This window comes from Pinus tabuliformis, chromosome 4_2, assembly GCF_031772625.1.
Source record: "Pinus tabuliformis cultivar Carrire ecotype Pingquan chromosome 4_2, CPIR1, whole genome shotgun sequence".
Classification (NCBI taxonomy): domain Eukaryota; kingdom Viridiplantae; phylum Streptophyta; class Pinopsida; order Pinales; family Pinaceae; genus Pinus; species Pinus tabuliformis.
This window is the reverse complement of record NC_142304.1, coordinates 94,070,273-94,096,260: the sequence shown is the minus strand read 5'-3', so window position 1 is coordinate 94,096,260 and position 25,988 is coordinate 94,070,273.

Genomic DNA, 25,988 nt, shown 5'->3' with positions numbered 1-25,988 from the left:
GAGACTGACCTAAAGCTGCCTTGTGTCCTCTCCCTCTTCAGTTAAACTTCAGTTCTTGAGTCCACTTGGAGATCCTTGCTTCCACATGGAGATCAAGTACCTCTTACTCATCATAGGGCGAATTCCTTGAACCAAGTGTCAGTTTGGAAGCTTCCTGGGCAGTTGACACCTTGCAGAATGACTGTGCCACTTGGCCAATCTCGCCCAGCGCAGGTAGCCTTCATTGGTTTTTACTTTCAGCGCAGGTACAAGGAGGAGCAGTTGACATTCAGCGTAGATGCTCAGTGGAGCAGCTGACATGATCCAAAAATAGCCTGTTTTTGAGTGTTTTTAGGTGGAGAACTGATAGGAAGTGCTGTGGTTTGCTGACCTTGTTCCTCTAGGGGTAAGAACAACATGTTTAGGGACTGAGGATCCCTGTAATTATTGACATTTCATGCTCCATGCTGCGAGGCACAAAAATGTCTATAACACCTCTTACTCATCACCAGTCGAATTCTCTGATCCAAGTGTCATTTTGGAAGCTTCCTGGGCATTGACACCTTGAGGAATGACTGTGCCACATGTCCCAATTCACTCAGCGCAGGTAGCCTTCTTTGCAATTCACATTCAGCGCAGGTAGATAGTGGAGCAGTTGACATTCAGCGCAGATGCTCAGTGGAGCAGTTGACATGATCCAGAATTGCCTTGTTTTTGAGTGTTTTCAGGTGGAGAACTTTTACTCAGTGCTGTGGTTTGCTGACCTTGTTCCTCTAGGGGTAGGAACAACATGTTTAGGAACTTTGGATCGCTTAGATTATGGAAATTTCATGCTTCATGCTGTAAGGCACAAAAATGTCTATAACAGTTGCCCCCTAAAGTATGAGGTCGTTTATCGGGTGAAATGCTTTATGAGGAGGATCCGAAGTTCATTCAATCACTGAGAGGTGACCTGTAATAAAATACAATACAATACATTATTTTTCATTCTGCTTTCATGATCTAGCTGAGGTGGGCATTCCCATGCTCAGCTTTATAAATTCATTTTAGTACATGGAACAGACGATCGTCTGTCGGTAGACTGATAATTCTCTGCTGAAATTATCATCCTTTGAGTAGGATGATCATCTGCTGCAATGATGTACATGTCAAATGTCTTTATATTTCCTGAATATATATCGCAGCCCGGATGGATGAAACTAGATCCGGGGTCTTCAAACTCGTTCGATCTTCACTCTAAGTACAAGTCGATCCATGTGAGAATTGCGCTGAAGTCGAACATGGAAAGACATCGCTTGATTACCGGTCAATGATGTAAACCGTTAACAAGCACGAGAGGAATCACCGATAATGATAATGACCCTCAAGGTACTGCAGTACAATTCACGTGGTGTGAATATAGGACTTGGTGTCGAACACCGTGCAAAATCTTCTGGTCGAAGGTCATTGATGTATACCTGTCGCCGGAAGTGAGAAACTTGCCATTGAGGCATGCAAGCTTCAAAGTACTGAGGGGGGTGTTCCTAGATAAACTTCTTGGATAATGAGCTGAAGTCGACAAGAAGCGATCCGTCAAAGGAGGGCCTTAATGAATCCCACATCAGTGACACGGAACGGAGCTAATGATTTTAATGGAGGTGAAAAAAATTTGTGAAATATGATTCAGGGTGGCGATCATGGATGGATGAAGGATAATGTATGGCAGTGGATGGGACATAGTTGACTCTTTTTGAACAACATCTCTTGAACATATAACGACACTGATGCGATGGATCGGTAGCATTACCCCAAATGTGGATGGTTTGGTGAGACCATGGTGACGAGACCGGTGAATGAAACAACCCAACCCGATGTGGTACGGAGGAAAAGTGTCATGTTCAAGAGCGACTTGCTACCATTAAAGCTTTGAGGTTCTCCCAATTTTTCCCCAGTCATTTCTAACCAGTACCTCTTTATTTTTGTCAAGCTTGAGGAGGATAACATATGCTTGTTCTATAACCTTCCCTTCGGGAAAGCCCATCGCTATGTTTTAACGAGCCTAGCGATAGGGAAACTCGTTCTCGTCTAAAGACAAGTTTGTCGCTATTTAATCATTTTAACGAGTCTAACGACAAGGAAAAATCGGTCCTTTTCATTTTTAGAGAGTCTGAAAAGGTACAGAAAGTTAACTCCAAAATTCCTTTTTCGTCATCTAATCCCTTAAGTCCGAAAAAGTATAAAACAATACAAAAGGGATGAGTTTTCGATAACTTTAACGAGCCGAATAAAACAAGCGCTTGACCTTTTTGTTCAATAATCCCTCAGGTCCAAAAAGATTAAAATCTAGAGGAGGGATAGCTCTTTCGGTCCTTTTAACGAGCTGGAAGGCCAAAACTCGGCAAACTTTTCATATTTTACGAGTCAGTTGAAAAGAGCTTAAAGAAGACTCGTCTTTTGAGGAACGAGTGATAAACATGGATAGCAACTGATTCCAAGTACAGGTTGGAATTTTCCAATCACGGCAGTGTCACAAGGATGGCTAGGTGAAATCACTCTTCATAGCTGTTCCTCAAAATAGGTAAACAATCATATGGAGGTGAACGATCGGCCAAATGAAAGTGGAGGTGGCAGGTGAAAAACACGACCAAGGATTTTTATGGCTGATAAATTTACGATCACAGCGGTTATTTACCGGGATAGGTTCATTTTTTAACGAGCTTGAATGCGCCAAAATCCTGCTCAATCTTATGTTTATTTTTTAACGAGCATGAACTATGTGCTAAAACTGCTCGGATCTCGCTTTTCTATTTTTTAACGAGCATAAATTCTGCGGTAAAACTGCTTGATATACCAGTCATAAGATAAGAATGTCTCCTGTGAGATAGCTATTTTTTATGGAGCTTTATCTCACGAAGCTATGCTCCTTCTCATCCTTTCTTTATGCAAGTTCGGAAACGACTAATCCCAAAAACAGATAAATAACCACTCTTAGCTTGCATTCCAAAAGGTTTGCATGCCCCCTGGTATAAAATACAATTTCAAGGCTGCCCCTACTTATCCGTCAAAACATTTGTTTTAAAGGGTGAGGCTTACCTCTTTCAGGTTACCCAAAGATTGTTCTGTTAATATTTCAAACTGAACACTTCCTCGGCAATGCCTACCAAAATAGACAAGGGTGAATGACCTTTTTCAAACACGTAACTTTGAAAAAAGAATCCTATTCTAGAACAACCCCTCTTCCAACCACAGACGGGGTACGGACTAGTCATATTCTCTCGCGGAAATTCTACCTTATACCCAGGGTTTTTTCTGCCCGAAGCAGACCAGGATGCATGCCCCCTGGGTTCCAGTCCCATATTTCCGAATCACTCGCACTCATCGGGAAGAAGGACTAGGGGTGGAGACATTTCTTGATTGAATAGACCATTCAGGGTTGGTATGTGACTATTTGCGATGCGTGATCCCGGAAATGAAAGTTGGTCTACGAGCTTGACCATCCTTCCTTCGTGTGGAAAACACATTACTCTAAAGAGTGAGGAGACTATTGCTCCCATGCAATATATATAGTCTCGTCCAAGGAGTAGGTTATAATCCAAGGGTCCTTGAACGACCATCACATTCATTTGAACCGCCTTCCCTTTCAATGTAACAAGCACATTGGGGAGGATCCCTAATGGTCGACTGGTTCCTTTATCAAAACCCGAGAGATTTCTTATCTCAAGTAAAAGCGCCGAGGAACCCAGTGCTTTCCAAGCAATAGAGGAAAGGATACTCACAGATGCCCCTTCATCAATGATAGTGCCAGCCATTACCATTCTATATATTTGGACTATGATTCTGAATGGTATACTAGCTGGCAACCAGGGTCTGCCTAGTTGATTCCAATCAAAGGATACAACCAGGTTGCTTGGTGGTGGGACCGAATATACGGCCGGATCTGACCCTGACGATGTTCCTTCCTGCGATAAAGGAATGGGCGCATTGCCCTGATGCTCGTCAGAGTCTGTGTTGATGAAAAGAATCTGGATGGCGTCATCCTTATTCTCTTCAGTGAGGGTGTCATTTGAAGATGAATCTTCAGTGACGGTGTCATTTGAAGATGAAACTTCTGAAGGGAGAACCCGGTCAACTGCCGTTTCGACCTTTGGACTTTCATCCGATCTGGATTCAGTAGGTTCATTTTCAATGACTGACACTTCATTTGACCACTTGAGCGGGCCAGCTGTATTCTCAACCAACGAAGGACTTGGCACGAGTTTTTTGTATCCAGGAGGAAGTCTCAACGGTGAAACCGGACGATCTTCCAAAACTCTCTTCGCTTCGTCTAAGAAGGGACAATGGTGGATGACGTGATCGCCTTCACACAGTCTATAGGGGGATCTTGCTCCCCCTCTTTGTCTCGAACCTTCACTTTCGTTGGTTGACGGTAAGCATTCAACATGGCTATCAGAGGTTGATGCTCCCGAACTGTGCAAACGAGGGGACCAGTCCCTTAGTATCCAGGGAATACAGGGACAATCTCTATGGAAGTGGTCTCCTCTACATATGACACATGGCGATTTAGGCCCGGTCTGTGCTGTGTGTGGATTTTTGTCAGATGTCTTTTGCTTGCCCCCAGTCGCCTTAGGCTCCTTCTTCTTCTTCTCTCTCTTCTTCTTCTCCTTCTTCTCCATGGGAGCTTGGCTTTTGCCGGCTCTACCTTGCGAAGATGAAGGATTGGAGGAGGCGTTATAGGAAGTAGAAGGTTGGTGGGCAGCTCTAGACTGATCTAACTGTTGACTCGACTGTTCAGGAACCATGGTGTTCTGAACTACATTGGTTGAGAACAGCCAAATTGGTAGGCCAATTGTCAGTCCTGGAAGCGACAATGTGGCTGTGGGGCGCACCAACTTCTTCCCAAGAGGAGAAAGGACTAGGATTTCCATCATGTGGAATTCCATGGTTAGTGCGTTCCATGTTCTCGACCTACAGATCAACGCGGGAATGGGAGGTGATTATGTTCCGTTTAAAATAAATTTTATAACGACGCTTTAGACACAACTTGCTTTTTCACTTTTTAAGAGTCGATAAAAAGCTAAAGATGACTCTAGTCTCCTTCGATGTTTTAACGAGCCCGAAGTGATAAATGCTCGGATGGACTTTTTCAGTTATAGAGTTTGAAAAAGGCCAAAAGAAACTACTCTGGAGTTCTAGGCAGAGGGTGTGCCAAACTTTTCGCAAAACCACAGAATACGTTTTACGGTACGAGTGGTCGATCTTCGTGAATGCTGTGTTCACTGCATTGCGATCAGTAGGGCGGCCGACACGGCTTCCTATGGATAAAGGCTTTGTTCCTATAGGGGTCTCCCAATATATACGCGATGATACGTGGGAGCACAAGTCCGTATTGATACTTACCGCTTCACCGTGGAGGAATCACCCAACCACTCGACGCTAAGATATCACGTTTAACGACGCCGGAACACGTCTCTAGCTTAGACCTCTATGTGTTTGCGTTATGTTTCAAAGCATTGTTATGTAAATTCAATTTATTTTAAGGTTGATCTTGTTTAGCAGTTTGCCTTTATGGATCACCACGATATGTATGGTACAACTCCTAAATGCAGTCTAAGATGATAAGCAAGCTTTTCAATCTTTCAACTTTGAAAATCTTAACTACTGAGGGAAAAGAAAGACATCATCTTTTCACACAGATCATAGAGCACACACTAATGCACTTTTCCCTAAGTCAACATGCAAACTGTCAAAATGCACATGCACAATGCAGGTATTTCTTTTCTCTTTCTTAATGTTGATGTAATACAAAAAGAAAGCTGTTGTATAACTTTGAATTCAATTTCAAGTGAAAGCAAACAAGCTTTTGTCCAAAATCAAAAGACACCTTAAGATTTACTTGTTTCGACACTAGAAATACAGGAATTCAAACCATATGACGAAAGCAAAAGTTCAATCAGCTATGAACAGCAAACAAACTAACTCTTAAGATCAAAACGACACTTTATCACATGTCTAGATCTAAGAGGCCACAACAAGACTAGTTCACTTTCGTTATGGGAAACTGCAAATGACGTAAGAAATACACAAAGAACAAATACAGTTTCTTTAAACAACCGAGGCGGAATAGTGGCAAAGAAAGGTGGTTTCAGATAGGTACATTGACTGATAACAGGCTGCAAAAACAAGGATGAAAACAGGGCAACAGAAAGCAGGGAACCCCAGTTGCACAAGGCCTAACTAGTTCAGCGCAGGTAGTACACTGTCAGTTTGACATTCAGCGCAGGTAGCCCCTTCGGAACCTGCAATGAAATGCAGACTGCCTGCACAGTGCCTGCAATGAAGAGAGAAACTCTCATTTTTCTCAGTTTCCGGGTTACAGATTGCTCAAAAATCAACAGTTTTTGGCCAAATCAAAAGCTATCAATCAAGTACACACTAAAAGATGAAAAAGAGGATGAAAAACTATCACTAAGAGCTATTCAGAGTCCTTGTGGATGAGCTCTTCAAATCATAAACATGCCCAGAAACTGAGCTAGAGTAGCTGCCCTCTACTTTGCATTTGAAAGCTCCAAATGCAGTTCAATTCGGTACTCCCTGTGTTTATGAAATGAATAGCAAAAATACAAACAACCAACAAGATACGATCCCCAGCGGAGTCGCCAATTTGTTGTTGGGAAAAGTATCCAATACGGAATGACCCTATCCCACTCTAAGGGTGATAGTACCTCAGCAACAATCAAAGCAAAGCTATTTGAGATTACTTCTTTATGAGATGTAAAAGAGGGGAAAAAGAGATCCACTAACCGATGTCTTCCGCTAATGATTGATCCAATCTTCTCTCTTTGCTGCTTGCTCCCAGCTCCTTGCTCTTTCACTGGCCCAGCTACACCAAGATCCTGCAAAATGGCAAGAGAGGGGAACTACAAGAAGCGTACATTCATAATTGATTCAAGGATTAGAATAAATCAAATACACAAGTATAACAATACACCATTGAGACACATGCATATAGAAGAACCTCAAGTGCTTTATTAGTGGAAGAAGTAAAGTTCAGGAAGTGATACAACCATAAGAGGCCCAATCCAGCATCACCTTCCCAACAGAAAGAAATATCCTCTTCACCTCCTTCAAAGAAAATCACCCAATAGTTGTAAACTCAAACCAACAGCAATTCTTTGCATTCACAAGATTCCAGCCCCCCTAGACCTCATGAGAGAGATCTATATATAGGATTTTTGGAGAAAGGATGAGTCAGCTTGAGAGCTGACTAGTGTCCTCTCACACTTCAGTTATTCTTCAGTTCTTGAGTCCACTTGGAGGTTCTTGCTTCCACTTGGAGATCTAGACCCTCTTACTCATCACCAGTCGAATTCTCTGATCCAAGTGTCATTTTGGAAGCTTCCTGGGCATTGACACATTGAGGAATGACTGTGCCACATGTCCCAATTCGCTCAGCGCAGGTATCCTTATTTGCAGTTGACATTCAGCGCAGGTAGACAGTGGAGCAGTTGACATTCAGCGCAGATGCTCAGTGGAGCAGTTGACATGATCTAGAATTGCCTTGTTTTTGAGTGTTTTCAGGTGGAGAACTTTTACTCAGTGCTGTGGTTTGCTGACCTTGTTCCTCTAGGTGTAGGAACAACATGTTTAGGGACTTTGGATCCCTTAGATTATGGACATTTCATGCTTCATGCTGTAAGGCACAAAAATTTCTATAACACTAAGGCTTCGAAATCATTTGAAAATGGTGAAATATGGAAACTCACCTCTTCACTTACAGATGCTGCAATTAATGCATAAGCTTTGTTGTTCTTACTTTCCCAAATGGCGAACTCCTTGTCTGAGGTAGGTTGTTCTAGGTCTTTGTCTCCGTCTCCAACACACACTCCTTTCCACAACTCATTGAAAATGAGGGTGTATTTTATATTCTGGGACCACTTAGGATAGTTATCCTTGCCAGTGAGAACTACTCCCACAATAGATATGATTGAATGCATTGTAAAATCTGAGTGTTGTAAAATACTTCTTCCTTTGTGGAGAAAAAAACTTATGCTGCTAAAAAAAATTGATTTTGATATATGGAGATAGAGGTATCACTGTACAAAATGTAATACCATACACTGCAAGGTAATAGCATTCACCATTCACCAACTCTAACATTCAATGCCACATACAATGCAACAGCTCACCGTCACTAAAAAAAATCATACCATTCAGGCAGGAGAGGAGGCTCTCACGCATAGGCTTTGGATAGTAGGGCGAGTAACAACTCCCTTGTCCATCCATTTTCCTACATTCTCTTCACTTGTGCGCACTTCCTCAATATCGTTCCAGTCCTCCATATCTCAATTTCCATGCTTATCTTCATCTTATTATTCTTCTCTTCTCTCGAGGTCCACGATGAGATTCTGTTCACGCAAACTGAACTCTATTCGATCTAAAATATATTCACAACCTATAATCACCAAATCCCAAATAGAAGCCCCAGGTTTGCAATGGGTTAGCAGGATAGATGGATGCAGAGAGGTGAAGGATGAAGATGTGGGCAAGCGTGTCAGGCTATGCGGATGGGTGGCCCTCCATCAGATTCATGGAGCTGTTACCTTTTTTTTAATTTGTGGGATCACATCGGCATTACGCAGATTGTCACCCTACCTGAGGAATTTCTCATGGCTCATGCTGTTGCTGATAGGTTAAGGAAGAGTTCGCTCATGTAATAGCACAATGTAATCGTAAAATGAATAGTCCTTCTTCCTGTCGTGGGGATATGTAGTGATGGTAGTGGGCATTTTTCCAATGCATATTCATAATGCTTATAGAGGTCGTCTAAAGGCAGACGCAGGAGCGGCTGCAGTGGGAGTCTTGATTTCATCGACAAGCAGTTCACAACAAATGTAACTTATGAAAACACTTTATAAGTTATTACTCTGATATGGGAGCGCAGAGCAATGTTATTAGACCACACCATGTCAGACCACACCAATGCATTATTCATAGAAAATAACACGACAGAGCATGAAAGTGGAGGAGCGTGGGAGGCTATACTAGGAAAATTGGCAGAGGGACAGAGTTAGATTTCTAAAGAAATGGTAGAATGGAGTTACAAAATGAAGCTAGAAGCCAAAAATGGCACTAGCTCTGATACCATGCCAGACCAGGAGGTAACTCCTCAAAACAATTCATGATATTCATTCAGGTTGGTCTTTATTATATACATGAGGGAGAGACAGTTCATTTCATCTCCCGGTGACTCTTCATACTTTCTATTATTTATTTATATCAATTTCAGTTATTCACCCAATCTTGATGATTAGTTGTCAACAATATTCACTAACTTCTTTGAAATTAAGAAGAGTAATGAATCTTTAAAAGCTAATGTTTATGCATAGTTTTCAAAGCAGACTTCCACTTCACAGCACAGGTTCTTGGCAACATTTGACAACAAAAAGGGAAGAATGAAAATTGCCTTTTTGTAGGCTCAAATGCCTTTTGCTAAAGGATCTTATGATTACAAGAACATTGTATTTACATTTGATGCCAATCAGATACATCCAATTGATCAAATGGACATTCATAGGAAATCTGACGAGATGTTGTTCTCAACCATGACCAACACTGCTATGGAATTATCAAAGCTTAAAACTGCTCTATCAAATGTGCATTCACAATTGAAGAATGAGAAAATATCATATTTAGATAATGATAATAGGGTTAATTCATTGGAGTAATTAGTAATCAAAATTGGATATGAACCTACTAATGTCAAAGTTGTTGAAGATATTATCAGGAGGAAGAACACATATATTGCAGCTTTGAAAAAGTAGTTGAAAGTGCCTTCTACAAAGGAACCCCAGACCAAGGAGATAGCAGGAAGTGAACAACATAAGGAAGAAATTCTCAAACTAATGATTGAGCAGAATGTATAGATAAAAACTATGGAGGAGAAGATTGATAAATTGCTTAAGGAAAAAGAGCAATTTACTTAGCTATAACTTCCATCACATCTCTTCCTATTACAATATCCAAAACAACAAGGGAATCTACATAAACCACATGGGAATCTATATTGACAGAAGAGGATTTGAACAAACTCTCACAGGAACTCACTCGCCAAAAGCAAGAGAATGAAATACTTCATAAGAAATTACAAAATTTAGAAGATCAAAAAATAAAGAATGATAGTTTGTATGTTGAGGAAATGCAGAAAACACACAGGTTGAAGAGAATAATTGAAAAATTTTAGAGTCAGTCATTGATGGTTGAGACCTTGGCCTAGGCCAAGGAAAGAATATGGGAAGATATCAGTCAGGCCATAAACAAATTATGTCCCTCCATTCAGACCATTTTTTGAGAAGAAGGAACTCATAAGAAGATGTTAGGTAACCATTGATGAAGTGAAGCTGCTTCTTAAATATAAACCAAGAGAGGCTTCAGACATGGTCATAGTTCTTAACTCAAAGACCACGACCAAGTTGGAGCAGATTCAAATTATGGATAGAATAGAAACCATCTTGGAAATCAGGAAGGTGTTGCAGAAAAAGAACTTAATGACTCAATTAGAGACTAAGTGCCAAACCTTGAAGAATTTTTTCCAAAGGTTTCATTTTAAATTTAATTTACTGAATTAGAGAGGGCTGCCAGGATTAGTGGCCCCAAATGGCAAATTGATTAGTCTGGAAGAATATTGCTGAAAGATTTATACCATAGCCGCTGATAAATCGATCTTTGCAGGTATACATGGCGCATATTACAAGGAAACAAGCATTAGAAGATTTATATTTTGATTTGACTACTAAGCACGAAATTAAACACATTTTCTGTAAATAAGCCCACTTTGGAGAAATACACCGAGGTTGATGAAGTTTTTAGAAAATTGGTAAACCTTGTCATACAAAGTGAAGACCAATGGGATCACTAGTGTGAATTTATTGAGTAACCTTCATCAACAAGCGAAGGACAAATGGGAAGCACTTTTTGGGGGCCACATCATCAACAAATTCCTAAAGGATAGTGCCAGCACTTAGTAGTTTTGAAATTCCAAAAAAAATGTACTATTTTTGTAATTTTGTTTTGAAAATATCTAGTATAACTTTTTGTATAAATAAATCCTCCTTCGAGTTACTAAGGGTTGAACCCTTGGATGAGCTTTAAGGATAGGATTGTAACCAAGCTATAGATTTTCCATGTTAATGAAAGGATTACCAATTTGCCTTATATAGTTCTATCTTCTTCTAAATTTTTCATATGTGCTTAATTCATTATAAATTCCTTCATATATTTAAGTCTTTATGCATAGATCTAGGTAAGATCATACTGATTATCAGTCAGTCTTAAATCCCCTGTGAAGTTATCAACAATAACTAGGGACTAGCTTATAAAACCATCTATTATTATAAACTCCCCTATATCAATTAATTGTCACACAAATTTGCATTTGTTTAAATATATTTTTTTCTACAGGGAAGGTTGTTTTCCTGTATTATTTGCTTATAACCAATCAGATATTCTGTCTGAATATTTAGCAATTTATACCTTGTCAATATTCTGCTATTCATTCACTTTAAATCAGTTAACTTTAGCTAAACAAATAGCATCCCTTTCATTTAGCTTAGTAATTGTTAAGGCTTAAGAACTTGTTTTCAATAATTCATATCATTGATGATCGATAAAATTTAAAACCAACAAAACATTTTAGATGCTCTTGCATGACTAACTGACCTAGAGTCATTTCAGAGGAAAAAATTGGATTGGCACCGTTGCCGAGGAGCGAAAATTAAACTATTTTCCCTGGGATAATGATTATTTTTTCTTTTCTTTAAGGTGAATAAAGAAATTGCAGGTCAAAAATTATTCACCTAGTGACTACACTAGAACAATCTGGCTCGTTTAAATCATACCAGGTCTCATTCCAACTCTCAAATTATATCTCCTTTATTTGATCGTAAGAGACTGGTGAGAGAGGCCTCATTTAGAAGGAGACTTGAAGCTTTTTCTTCTTCTCCTCTACCGTTACATCATGGAGATATTCCAGCTTCTAATCCATTTAGCTTTGTTCCATCCCAATTAGATTTGGTTGATATAACAGCTAGGGTTTTAGAATATTTATCTGAAGGAGTTGATCTGCAGTCATATCTATTAGTCCAATCTTTAGAATCTTACAAACTTCCTGAAATATTTTTAGATTCACCCAAGTCGAAGGAAGAACTAGATCTACATTTACCAGAGCTATAACCAACTAATTTTATCTCCCACACTCATTATACATTCCCATCCACTTCTTCCCAACCTAAAGAAGCCTTCTATGTATATTCAAACCAACTACTTGAAAGTAAAGTGTAGGATAAAACAAAGGATTAGAAGTTAGTAATAAAAACACCTTTGAAAACTTTCAGGGATCTTGCTCTTTCCCATTCTCCTATACCCACCTTTACACCTCCATATTCACCCATTGCTTCACCACCTTCCTCTTCATCCTCCACTACATCATCTCCTACCTCATCTACCGAATCATCTTTAGATATGGAATTTCGACCTATAATTCAAGATAGATATGTTGCCCTGCATCTTTCCAAGCAGCTAAACAATTTTCCTAATGGGTATTTGAAACACTTGATCAAGTTTAATGGTGAAACTGACTTGTTTGTAGAATATCCTCTAGCTTCATTCCTAGATTTTGTAGATAATATGAATATAGAGCATGAGGATGTATATATGTGTTTATTTGTTCAGTCTTTAGATGGAAATGTTAGGATATGGTTTAGGCAACTAAGGTATTATTCAATTCAGTCATTGAATGATTTAACTACTATATTCAAGAATCAGTGGGGTGTAAAAAAGGATCCAGTCTACTACCTTACTGAGTTTGAAGAGCTTAAAAGGAACCATGGAGAGCATGGGGCATATTTAATTAAATGATCCAATAAACTCTACCATAAAATGCCTCCTGATTGTAAACCTCTTGTTGCAGCAGTAAAGGTTATGTTTTCCAAAGCCTCTAATGATGACTTTGTAGTCATGCTGAGGGAAAGGACATCTCCTACCCTTCAGGATATGCAAAGTAATACTATAGAAGTTTAGGCTAACAAATCAACTTCATCTAAACTCCAAGTCAAGGATAAAAAGGCTAAGGAGGAAAGATCTTCCTCAAAGCCTGAAAATGATGATAAAAAAATAGGTGGGATAACATCATTACTTAGAAACATTTCTAATAGGATTTATAAGATTGAAACTCAGCCAATAACCATACAAAAGACTATTGTTAGACCACCTAATTGGTTTAGAAGAGCCCCACAAACTCAGATTTTATAGAGGCCTAAAAATGATCAACAGATCCAACCTCCTCTGTTGATTGATGACTGTTGGCTTGATGGGCCTTGACCCAGGTTCAAAGTTAGTCAACCAAGAAAATCCTTACACTATAGGCCCTTTCGGCATCAATTCACAGAGCGCGGACTAAAGTCTCACCCGAAGCAGTATGGCGTGATTTGTAGGTTGATGTTGACCATTTCTAAGAGCCTTTGGGGTCACTAGACATCACATTAAAGGACCACTGCTAAGCTCTCCCTACAAAAAAGGCCAATGCTCGTCAAGTCAGGGCATGATTATATTCAACATTTCTTGCTGAGATCTATTTGGAGTTGTGTAATTGAAATAACACTTCTTACCTACAACAACCACTTTCCTTAAATGTTGTGAGACATGGACAATGGTCTTAAGTCGATCACAGTGAAGAAGACAAAGAATTCTAGTTAGGAGGCTGAAAAGAAATGATTTGAGACATAATTCAACCTCAGGGTCTTGAACTCCTTCTTTGAACAAAGGAGGTGCGGAGTTGGTCTTTGGGGCCACAGGAGTAGAATAGATTTTGGGAATTAGAAGAATATTATTTTGAGGGCACAAGTTGTGGTTCTTACAGTTGTTTGAGAGAGTAAGAAGCAACCCCATTGCTGCTCCACACTGGATCTCCACATCACTACTCCACATTGCGTTGCTCGACCTTGGTCTCTCAGCCATCTCTTGAGAGTCATACCACTACGCGTTGCATACTTCGGTTCACCCTCCATAATATGCCTCTACCATTGAATCCATAATATTTTGATGAGGTTCTTTCTAGGAATTTTACTGATAAACTTGAGGAGTAGTATCAAATAAACTTGTCATCTACTATTTGAGCCAATTAGAGATTGTAGACTACCTAGAAATTTGAAAACAAAGGTTGTTATTTGTTGTATTGGGATTTTCTATAGTTCTATCAAAAATTCCCTCTGGTGCAGGCTCAGTTTTCCTTGGAACCTTTTTATGTGAATTTCTATAGGTATACCTCATGTCCATGGTGCTGAAACTAATTGTCTCACTTGTCTATGTTTTAAATGAAGTTCTTTTACTACTTCGATTTTCCAAGTTCCCCATACACCAAAGAACTTAGGTTCATACAATATTTGGAAGAGTTCTGAGAACTTCACTAAGCGTTCCAATGTTGGCATTCATCCTTAAACCACCCCCCTTTATACCAACATTTCAAAGAGCACTTTCAGCATAGTGCTGCCATACATGTTTTTACACATTTTGTATTACAACTCTCTTCTTGGACTCATACATACCGCTTCAGACTAAGGGGGGAATGTTGGACACCTAATCCTCCAAGGGTTGCTTTGGAAGTTGAATAGCCAAAGGGAGTTGAAGGGACCACTTGGAATATCAAACCAAGGGTCATGCCTACATATTATAAATATGTATCATGTATGTGTTTAACACTTATGATGCTTGTCCTCGTAGATAGTGCATATATGGTGCGTATGTATTTCTTTGTTAAGAAAAGGTATGGTTTCTGCTCCTTTTTGAAGAGTTGCGGTTGCTGAAGTTTTAGTCACATTAATGAGAGTTTTTAACTCATTTAATTGAAGGTATATGTGGGTTGGGTGCCCGAATTCTTCACATAATGCTTAGGGTTGCAAGGCCCTAGAGGAGTTTGAGGGTTCTCCTCTTTTACTATTTTGTTTAGCCTTTTCTACGGCCCTAGTTGTTGTAGGTGTAGGACAATTTTGAGTAAGGGACGTTTCCTGAAATGGAGGTATAGTGATATTTCCTATCAAAATGTGTCTTGTCTCAGCTAACATAGTCATGGGAACAATATACCAAACCGATATCACGAGAGCCATATTTGGTAATGTAAGAGTTGACATAGCTTGGTCCAAGACAAAGTTGGGTGGGGGCCATAAAAATGGGGTTTTCGTAATGGTGAATGGTAAAATAATGACATTATCAGTTAAAAGGGGTGTGGTGTATGGAACTGGTTCCAGGTTTTAGGTAGTGTTTGATGAAGTCATCGTGCACACCGATGCTCTAATATTTGGGACAAGATCTTGTCTTACTCGAGGGTCTCCTAGGAATGTTCCTAGGAGTGTTAATATCTTAAACTGGTTGGGGATAAGCTCAATGTAAGGAGTGATCACCTCATGGGAGGATGAGACTAAGGGTAATCCACCATGTGTTGTGGGTAAGGTTTCCTTCTCGTAGTATATGAGTTGATTGTTGGAATTATGAGACAAGTATTGTCCTTGATGGCAAATCACACTGATAAAAATCATAGTGCAGAAGGATAGCAGCAAGGAATTGATGATCAGTCTACAAGTATGAAGAAAAATATATACACGCTGGTTCACTATATACCAAGCCGTGTATACAAGCAGGTTCACTATATACCAAGTCGCGTATACGCAGGTTCACTATATACCAAGTCGCGTGTACACACTGGTTGGCTTCAGTAAAAGCGCGTGTATGTGGAAAACTTATCTTTGGTCCACGACCGTTATTCCTTGGAAGTTGTGCCTATGGTTTTGGACCTTGGTGTCTCGACGGACGTGTTGATCCCTAGTTTTGAAGCTGATGGTATTGGATTTCTATGGTTTTGGCTCTTGGTATTGAACAAGGCATAAGGCTATATAAGGAGAAGAAGATCATTAGGCAAAGGTATCTGAAAAGTCTTGAATATCTAATGAAGTATTAGATCCAGTATGCAGGTTATTGGTTGATGATGTATTGCCTGATCTAAGCTAAGGAAAGATCTCATCGGTTGATGGAGAACAAGATCTAAGGAGAGATCGGGATCAAATGGTTTGAAATGAACTATCTTCATATGGTTGATTATGCATATTTCTAGATCTGCATACTGATGCAATGTTATGTTCTGGGTATAATTGATGTCTGGTACAGCTGCAAGTTATGAAAAATTATTTTTAGATCTGTACGCAGGTTGTCTTCGGTAAAAACGCGTGTATACGCGGGTTTCCTTCATTGAAGTAGCGTATATCTTTTGGAGCTTGATTTTTGGGTTGCAGCTGGGTCTGACTGTTATTGCAGAGTTCTGTAGTCTGCTCTGTGTTCTGGTGACTGGGTTTGACAGGGTTTTAGTGGTTCAGTGATTGTTGGTTGTTTTGTAATCTGCTATGAAATTTGAATGAATTGTGGTCTTCAGATTGTAATGTTGTGCTTCAGGAATATCCAGTCTGAAAATGCATGAAAGGTGGTACCTGAAGGAAAGAAGATTGTAGGCCTGCACCTACGTACTAGTATCTTAGCTAGTACAAGAGCAAAGGGGGTTGGAGCTCCCTTCCAAGAAAGTTTGGAGAACGAGAGAAGGTTGAAGCCTGAGTACTGGTATAAGGCTGCACCAGAACAAAAGATTGTAAACTAAAGTTCTTATTAAAGAAAGATAGAGACGACTTGCAGCAGGTGGTTTTCACCCACATTGGTTTTCCACCTTATATCATGGTGTTCATGTGTGTGTTTTCTGTGTGATGATTTGTTCTGTTATACTGCACCTATTTTACTATCATGGTTAATAATGTCCTGATGCATTTACTGAAGATAAGCTACTGAATCATAAGTTTTATTGTTATACGCTGGTTGCTTTAGAAAAAGTTGCGTGTACACGCTGTTTCACTTAACTGAAGTAGCGTATATGTTTCTGAGCATAAAATGAAATTTTTTTTCTGATAATACTGATTCACCCCCCCTCTCAGTATTATTTCCAACAATTGGTATCAGAGCAGGTCCTTCAGAGAAGCTTGATCGCTTGAAGGTAGATCGTTCATCATGAGCAACTACGAGAGAGAAGCATCAATCAGGCCACCGGTTTTTGATGGGACAAACTTCAATTATTGGAAGGTAAGAGTTACTGCCTATCTTCAATCTCTTGGTACAGAAGTTTGGGACATCATAGAGACAGGCTACACTTTTCCTTCAGCTACTCCTACAGATGCAGCTGAGAAAAAGAAATATGAAACAAATGCGAAAGCAGTCAATACTCTATTGGGATGTATATTTCAATCAGAATTCATGAAGGTAATGCACTATAAATCTGCAAAAGAAATATGGGACAAAATTGTCACGAGCTATGAAGGAGACGAACAGGTAAAGCGTGCTAAACTTCAAACTCTCAGGATTAAGTATGAGACTCTCAGAATGTATAATGATGAAAGTGTGGCTAACTATTTCCTTAGGGTAGATGAGATTGTTAATTGCATGAAAAACTTGGGTGAAGAAATAAAAGAGGCTATTGTGGTTGAAAAGGTTCTAAGATCTTTGTCCCCCAAGTTTGAATCTAAAGTGTCTGCCATAGAAGAAAAGGAAAATCTGCAAATTCTTACCATGTCTCAGCTTCACGAAATTCTAACCGCTTATGAAATGAGAAAGGGAGGTCCATCAGACAGAAGAGAAGCTGCCTTCAAGGCTTCAGGCAAAGAAGATTATTATGAAGCAAGTCACGTGCCAGAAGATGAAGAAGAGGAATCAAATTTTGTCAGAAATCTTCAAAGGGGTTCTGGAAGGTTCAGAGGTAAGTTACCTTTTAAATGCTTTACTTGTGGAAGAGTAGGTCATTATGCTGCCAAATGTCCTCACAAAAATAAGAATGACAATGGAAAGGAACCTGTTAAATGGAACAAGAAACAAAATGAAAAGAAGAAAAGCTATTACACTCATGAAGATAGTGATGGTCTTTCAAATAGTGATGAAGATGAACAAGGTAATAGATATAAACTTTTAATGGCTTTTGAAGATGATGACTATATGGATGCTATAGATGTAGAAGGCTTTTGTGAACAAATGAAAGATCTCAAAGTTTGCTTAGAAGAGAAGAGTGCTATTATTGATTCTCTACAATGTCAACTAGCTGAAAAGAAAAACATCTTGAAAAATTGGAATGTGAGATTGTTTGTCTTAGAAAGGAGATTGAGAAAACAAAAGCGATTAATCTTAAATTTGTTAAAGGATCTGAAACCTTGGATGAGATTATCAATGTGCAGCGATCTCCTCTGATCAAGACAGGTCTTGGATATAATGGAGAAACATCTCAAGCCTCTACCTCTAAAAGCTATCTTGATGCAGCAAGGAGAAGCGAGCAAAGGCCAAATAAAAGTCATCAGGTGAATCAGGGACAGTTTACCTCAAGAACAAATAAAGACCATCAAGAAATTCGGGGACAAACTGCCTTAAGGACAAACAAAAGCTACAATCAGCCTCAGGTAAAATCTTCCCAATTTGCTCCAAGAATGAATGTGAATAGAAGCTACGTTAGGTTGGATGATAGATCTGATTATCACAGAAGTTTCTTTAATGGTCAATGCTTTTCTTGCCATAACTTCGGTCACAAAGCAGCTCAATGTGTTGCCTACAAGACAATCATGACTAGAGAAGCTCAAAAGCAAGGGAGAATGACTGGAACCATGAATAGGACTTATAACAACTTTTCGGTTCTTGAAAATGAAGTTGAATGCTCTATCTGTAATAACATTGGTCATGAAGACTCTGAATGCAGGAGCAAGTTCCGGAAGACAACTCAGAAGGAACAAACCTCAAATGTCAGAACATGGAGAATAAAGGAACAACAACCAGAAAGATGTGGGATAGCCTTTTATGCAGAAGGTCAAGAAAGTCTATGGTACATTGACAGCGGATGTTCGAAGCATATGACAGGGGACAAAGAAAAGCTTGAGTCATATACCGCATTAGAAAAGGGGAAGAAAGTTTCTTTTGGAAACGATATCTCTGCAACCATAAAAGGAAAAGGTGTTGCTCCATTGAAAGAGAAGGTCAAAGCTGGAAATGTTTTGTATGTTGATGGATTGAAGCATAATCTTCTGAGTGTCAGTCAGATGTGCGATCAAGGAACATAAGTAATATTTAGATCAAATGGATGTTGTGTTCGTGACCTTGACACAGGTAAAACAGTGATCAAAGGAAGAAGGACTCCAAATAATCTATACATATTTGAAGAAGGACCACAACAATGCTATTTGAGCAAGGATGATGAAAACTGGCTATGGCATCGAAGGATGGGGCATCTAAGCTTTTCACAAATAAGGAAAGCATGCAAATATCAGGCAGTTCGTGGTCTTCCAGATATCAAAATTCCAGACAACACTATATGCAAATCTTGTCAGTTTGGAAAGCAAACCAGAACTAACTTTCCAGAGAAGGAAGGATCAGCCAGCATACCTCTTGAGCTAGTCCATACAGATGTATGTGGTCCATTTAGGAAAAGGACACCTCAAGGAGAAGAATATTTGATATTATTCATTGACGATTTCTCCAGGTTTGTCTGGTTAGGGCTTATGAAGCACAAGGATGAAGCATTCGAAAAATTCAAATCCTTCAAAGCCTTGGTTGAAAATGAATCAGGACACAAAATTAAGTGCCTCAGATCTGACAGAGGTGGGGAGTTTACCTCAAACGAATTTTCGATTTCCGTGAAGAACATGGGATAATAAGAGAATTCTCTACAGCTAGAAGTCCTCAGCAAAATGGGGTTATGGAAAGAATGAACAGAACAATCCAACAAATGGCTCGTGCTATGCTTGATGAATCAGGTACTCCCGTAACTTTCTGGGGTGAGGCTGCACATGCTGCGGTTATTATTCTTAACAAAACAAATGTCCGAGTAAACAACACTCAAACACCTCATGAGCTCTGGAGTGGTGAGACTCCTTCGGTGAAGCATTTCAAAATCTTTGGGAGCAAATGTTATATTAAGAATACTGATGAGCAACTTGGAAAACTTGAACCAAGAGCAGATGAAGGCATTCTTCTTGGTTATTCTCCACATAGCAAAGCATACAAGTGCTACAACAAAAGACTTGGCAGAATTGTTGACAGCATTGATGTAGTGGTTGATGAGAAGGGATATATTCCTAGGCAAGTTCATCATGAAGACATTGAAGAAGATGAAGGCTACCCTCAAAGGCAGAATGATGAAGAAGAAGAAACTCAAGAAGAACCAGAGGAGCAGACAAGAATAGAAGAGAAGACTCCATCCAGATATGTTCAAAAGAATCATCCAGAATCTCAGATTGTGGGGCAGAAAGAAGCAGGAATACAAACAAGAAGAATAATTGCAGAAGCTTCAAGCTATTTGGCATTACTCTCTTCCACTGAACCAAAAAATGTGAAAGAGGCATGCAAAGATGAATGTTGGGTCAAAGCAATGGATGAAGAAATTGAGCAGATCGAAAAGAACAATACTTGGGAATTGGTTCCTCGACCAAAATATAAAAATGTCATAGGGACTAAATGGGTCTTCAAAAATAAATTGAATGAAAATGGAGAAGTAATTAGAAACAAGGCCAGACTTGTTTGTAAAGGGTATGCGCAGCAAGAAGGAATAGATTTTGAAGAGACTTTTGCTCCTGTTGCACGACTTGAGGCCATCCGAATGTTCCTTGCTCTCTCAAGCTTTCAAAACTTCAAGGTATTTCAAATGGACGTGAAATCAGCCTTTCTAAATGGAGACTTAGAAGAAGAAGTATATATTGAGCAGCCAGATGGTTTCATTCTTGGGAATGATCCAAACCTTGTATGCAGATTGAAAAAGGCTCTCTATGGTCTCAAACAAGCTCCAAGGGCTTGGTACTATCGATTGGACAAATATCTTCACCAAAAAGGTTTTTCAAAAGGATCAGCAGATAGCAATCTCTATATAAAAGTTGAAAATAACAAATTGCTGATACTTTGGCAGCAATGAAGAGGCTATGAGTCAGAACTTTGCCTTGGTTATGCAGAAAGAATTTGAAATGTCATTACTTGGAGAATTGACATACTTTCTTGGATTGCAAATCCAACAAAATGAAGGAGGTATCTTCTTGTCTCAAACCAAGTACCTCAAGCAGATCTTGAAGAAGTATGGCATGGAAGATTCAAAGCCAGTTCATACCCCCATGGTTACAGGATGCAGCCTCAGTGCAAATGACGAATCAGTAGCAGTTCACCAACCCACTTATAGATCCATGATTGGGAGTTTTCTTTATTTGACAGGTACCCGACCAGATATTATGCATGCAGTAGGAATTGTTGGAAGATTTCAAGCCAACCCAAAGGAAACTCATCTTCAGGCAGTCAAAAGAATCTTCAAGTATCTTCAAGGGACCCAAAACTATGGCTTATGGTATCCTAGAGATACAGATCTCACTCTTCATGCTTACACAGATGCAGATTGGGCCCGAAGTGTGGATGATAGGAAAAGCACAAGTGGTGGTGCTTTCTTCATGGGTTCCAGATTAGTATCTTGGTTCAGCAAGAAACAGAGTTCGATTGCCTTATCTACAACTGAAGCAGAATATGTGGCTGCGGCATCTTGTTGCACACAATTTCTTTGGATGATGCAGACCTTGCAGGATTTTCAAATCACTTGCACTCCACCAGTCTCTATCTTATGTGATAATACAAGTGCAATCAGCATTTCGAAGAATCCAGTCATGCACTCAAAGACCAAGCACATACCAATCAAGTACCATTTTCTTCGGGAACAAGTGCTTGAGCAGAAGGTCAAGCTGGACTATGTTCCTTCTAAGGAACAAGTTGCTGATATTCTCACAAAACCACTGCCCAGGGAAACTTTTGAATATCTCAGACAAAAGCTGGGAGTAGTTGATGCTTCGTCCTGCTGTTGAAGCTTGTCTGTTCTACAGAAAAGTGGTATACACATGTTACGTAAGGGATATCCGCGTATATATGCTGATTTATGATGGGAAAGTCGCGTGTATGGTGTACGCGTGTTGCAAAAAGCATATCCGCGTGCATACGATGTTTTATGCAGGAGAAGTCGCGTATATGGAGTTCTGAACAACAAGGGCAGACTCCGGTTGGAGAAGGTCTGAGATGGGTATGCCAGAATTCTTCAGGCACAGTTTCAGGGGGTGCAGTAGGTACAGGTTCAGGGGGAGCAGCTTAAAGTCTCATAAAGCATTGTTGGCATTTAGATGCTTTTGGTTCTAGTACACAACTGTTGTTGGTTTCAGGAGAAGGAGCTCAGAAGGAAATCTTGGTTGCTGATCTAAAAGATGTGTATCAGATGCTGCTTGTGACTTTCATAAGTCTTGGTCTAGATTTGTTGTCTCTATGTCATGTATCTCTTCTGTGATATCTCTTTTATGGTGTCAAGGTCATGTAACGGCCTATGTTGGTTTCCCCACTATGCCTGGGATGAATGATGTAATATAATTGGTTGTTTCTGATGTATCCCCTCTTGGTTGGGAGTATGGATGTATGTATTGAGTCTTTTGGTGATAGGAAGGTCCCTTATGATGTATAAGTCTTGGTTCTTTTGAAGAACATCTTTTGCAGATCTTGCCTACAGTCAGGGGGAGCATGTTTCAGCACAGCCAAGCAAAGATATCAGCATGTACTCAGGGGGAGCACAAGCCCTTTGCCCTTGATGACAAAGGGGGAGTGTGATTTGATTTGGTGTTGTTGCCATCAAGTCCAAAGGGGGAGATTGTTGGCATTATGAGACAAGTATTGTCCTTGATGGCAAATCACACTGATAACAAATCATAGTGCAGAAGGATAGCAGCAAGGAATTGATGATCAGTCTACAAGTATGAAGAAAAATATATACACGCTGGTTCACTATATACCAAGTCATGTATACAAGCAGGTTCACTATATACCAAGTCGCGTATACGCAGGTTCGCTATATACCAAGTCGCGTGTACACGCTGGTTGTCTTCAGTAAAAGCGCGTGTATGTGGAAAACTTATCTTTGGTCCACGACCGTTATTCCTTGGAAGTTGTGCCTATGGTTTTGGACCTTGGTGTCTCGACGGACGTGTTGATCCCTAGTTTTGAAGCTGATGGTATTGGATTTCTATGGTTTTGGCTCTTGGTATTGAACAAGGCCTAAGGCTATATAAGGAGAAGAAGATCATTAGGCAAAGGTATATGAAAATTCTTGAATATCTGATGAAGTATTAGATCCAGTATGCAGGTTATTGTTTGATGATGTATTGCTTGATCTAAGCTAAGGAGAGATCTCATCGGTTGATGGAGAACAAGATCTAAGGAGAGATCGGGATCAAATGGTTTGAAATGAACTATCTTCATATGGTTGATTATGCATATTTCTAGATCTGCATACTGACGCAATGTTATGTTCTGGGTATAACTGATGTCTGGTACAGCTGCAAGTTATGAAAAATTATTTTTAGATCTGTACGCAGGTTGTCTTCGGTAAAAACGTGTGTATACGCGGGTTGCCTTCATTGAAGTAGCGTATATATTTTGGAGCTTGATTTTTGGGTTGCAGCTGGGTCTGACTGTTATTGCAGAGTTCTGTAGTTTGCTCTGTGTTCTGGTGACTGGGTTTGACAGGGTTTCAGTGGTTCAGTGATTGTTGGTTGTTTTGTAATCTGCTATGAAAGTTGAATGAATTGTGGTCTTCAGATTGTAATGTTGTGCTTCAGGAATATCCAGTCTGAAAATGCATGAAAGGTGGTACCTGAAGGAAAGAAGATTGTAGGCCTGCACCTACGTACTAGTATCTTAGCTAGTACAAGAGCAAAGGGGGTTGGAGCTCCCTTCCAAGAAAGTTTGGAGAACGAGAGAAGGTTGAAGCCTTCAGCAGGTTGTAGCCTACGTACTGGTATAAGGCTGCACCAGTACAAAAGATTGTAAACTGAAGTTCTTATTAAAGAAAGATAGAGACGACTTGCAGCAGGTGGTTTTCACCCACATTGGGTTTCCACCTTATATCATGGTGTTCATGTGTGTGTTTTCTGTGTGATGATCTGTTCTATTATACTGCACCTATTTTACTATCATGGTTAATAATGTCCTGATGCATTTACTGAAGATAAGCTATTGAATCATAAGTTTTATTGTTATACGCTGGTTGCTTTAGACAAAGTTGTGTGTACACGCTGTTTCACTTAACTGAAGTAGCGTATATGTTTCTGAGCATAAAATGAAAATTTTTTTCTGATAATACTGATTCACCCCCCCCTCTCAGTATTATTTCTAGCATTGATCAATAGAATGATCTTTCCATCATTGGGGAACATCATTATTCTAAACACTAAGGAGGTGACTATGAGCATTTCATACATATAACTTCGATCTAGTAGGATTTTGTAATACAACTAGACATCTAGTACTTCAATGTATATTAACATAGTTTTTCTAGCCAACTTAACTAGCATGCTAGGGTATAAAGTGATGGTAGCTAAAGTGTGTGTGTCGAATGCTCTAAGTGTTATGTTAGAAGGCTTAAGTTCAAGGGATCCTAATTCTTTCCAAACAAATTTGGACAAGATACATGTGGAAGCCCCTTCATCGACGATGCAATGATGGATGTTGATATGTTGGACTAAGATAGGGATATGGAAAGTGATGGCTAAGGGTATCCATGGAGTAGCTTTGTCCAAGTCAAAGACCATTTGGTGGGAATCAGATGGGTCAATTTCACCTATGGAAGAAAGTAAGGCTTTCTCTAGGTTGGGCATGTTTGCAAGACTTTTAGCGCTAAGATAGCTGATGGTGATTATGCTAAGTCGTCAACTATGTTGTAGCTATTAGCTACTTTCCATTTGTGTCCTACGTGTCGTAAGGGTCCTTTGACCATTTTAGGCATGGATTCTACAGAGGTTTGAGGGATGGTCAATGAACTTGTGGGTATTCTAGTAGCTGAGGTGGACATATACGACTCTAGGGGAGATTCATAACTTCAATTCCTTATTTACAAGAGGATATCTTATCCTGTCATGAAAATATCACGATTAGGAGTGTTATGGAGGTTCCCACCAGGTGGAGAAGTTTGGGAAGTTTTTTTTTGGGTTTTAATGACTCCATGATGGGGGAAGGGGTCCAACATCACTGTAACTTGTTCAATGCATTTCCCCTACTATCTTTTATCCCTTTTAAATTAGGGAGTTGAGGATAGTGGTGGGTATAATGATCGTACTCCACAAATATAGCACATGCATGATTAGTCTGCAAACTTGTGTTATTTCCTTGTTTATGTGAGTGAGTTTTAGTCATTCCCTGGTTTTGATTTCGGTTGGAATTGTTTCTTCCCAGTGCCCCTGGGGGTTGTTGTTAATTTTTGCGCCCCCCTCCCCCCCTCGGCTTCTCCCTTTGGCTTAATGTTTTTTTTTCTTAGCAGTGTTGCAAGGGTTAATCGAATTTAGTTCAGTTGTTTCTTTGATTGTTGTTGTGAAGTGAGAGAAGGTTGCACTAGATTCACCCGTGCATTATTTTGTGTTGGTGAGATGTTCTGTTGTTGTGTTGGGAAAGAAGAATATTTATTTCCTTATCCTTGGTTAATGTATTGACCCAGGGGAGTGGACATGATGTTTATATTCCTAGAGGAATATTGGTTCCCCTAAGGGGGGAGATCGAAGCCTCGTTGCAGGGGATGGTATTAGTTAACCCTGTTAACTATGTTCAACATAGGTGCAGGTTGACTATTATAGTACTTTCTATGTTGTAATGGTGGTGCATTTTGTGTAGCATCATATGCTTGGCCATTGAACGAATACCCCGGGCTTTGGTAGTTATTGTTGTGGTGATTTCAGGATAGGGAACCAATTATTCTGTTGGCAGCATTGATGCACTTGGTATCTCTTTATAAGTTTGCAGGCATCAGGGGATCTGGAAGCACATGATAAATGTACACAGATTGGGTATAGATGAGCTCCAACTATTGGTGTTGTGGGGAAAATTGCCTATATAGGACGATCCTATCCACCTAAGGTATGACAGTG